This window comes from Propithecus coquereli, unplaced genomic scaffold (genome assembly GCF_000956105.1).
Source record: "Propithecus coquereli isolate 6110/MARCELLA unplaced genomic scaffold, Pcoq_1.0 Scaffold155, whole genome shotgun sequence".
Taxonomy (NCBI): Eukaryota; Metazoa; Chordata; class Mammalia; order Primates; family Indriidae; genus Propithecus; species Propithecus coquereli.
This window is the reverse complement of record NW_012139969.1, coordinates 2448601-2449681: the sequence shown is the minus strand read 5'-3', so window position 1 is coordinate 2449681 and position 1081 is coordinate 2448601. Positions and strand designations below refer to the sequence as shown.

Sequence of the window (1081 nt, the reverse complement as noted above, 5' to 3'; positions counted from 1 at the left end):
TGCTCTTGGCTAGATGGAAGGTTGAATATAGGGCATAGCATTGTAGAATGGTCAGTTTAGTTTTTGTAGATAGGATTGGACAAATAAAATATTAACAAACTCCATCTTTTTTGGTCTGTGTGCCTCCCTTAGTAAATATTTTTTCTTTTTCCATTAGTCAGATTCTTGCCTAACACTCTCTTCCATTTTCCTCCCTGTGCCTCAGTTTCCTCTACTTGTCTGATGGTTGTTAAGAGCCTCAAATGAGATGCATAGTTTCTGTCATACTTGTCAGCTGTTCATTTTTTTCCCCATGTTTCTTCATGAGGACATTTTTCCATGTGATTACTATGTTCCCCAGTTTACAATGATGCAACTATTCAACTTTACAGTGGTGCAAAAGTGATGCACATTCACTAGAAACTGTACTTCAAGTACTCATACGACCATTCTGTTTTTCTCTTTCAATATAGTATTCAATAAATTACATGAAATATGCAATACTTTATAGACTTTGTATTAGATGATTTTGCTCAACTATAGGCATATGTAAGTGTTCTGGGTACGTTTAAGGTAGCCTAGGCTAAGTTATGATGCTTCGTAGGTTAGGTGTATTAAATACATTTTCGACTTATGATATTTTCAATTTATGATGGGTTTATTGAGATGAACCCCTTTGTAAGTCAAGAAGCATCTATATTTTGTACTCCTTAATTTTTATTGTATGGAGTCTAACTGAGACTCTGTTTATCAACTGAATTAACTGCATTTTTTGGTTACAAGATAATACACACGTCTTTCAGTTTGTACCCAGTTTCATCTTAACATCGGCCTGGAGAAAGTACTCCTTAAGTAAACATATTATAGAAAACTGAGAAAAGAGCGAGAGGTGCTAGATGTTAAAAATTACCACAAAACTCTAATCAAAACAGCATGATATTGGTATAAGAATAGACAATAGAAAAGAATAAAATCTAGCTGTGAACATATAATTATGGAACTTGAAAATATTATAAAAGTGGCAGTTCAGAGGGAAAAAGTGTTTTATTTAATAAATGTATTGATACAGTAGAATTGCAACTGGAAGAAAAGAAAGCTGGAT

General features: G+C 33.3%; 1 protein-coding gene across 1 annotated transcript in view; it reads left to right on the top strand.

Annotated features, from left to right (window-relative positions):
• Positions 1-1081, top strand: part of NEO1 (neogenin 1) — a 212881-nt gene that overhangs the window by 14565 nt on the left and 197235 nt on the right. The gene's annotated exons all lie outside the window — the stretch shown is intronic.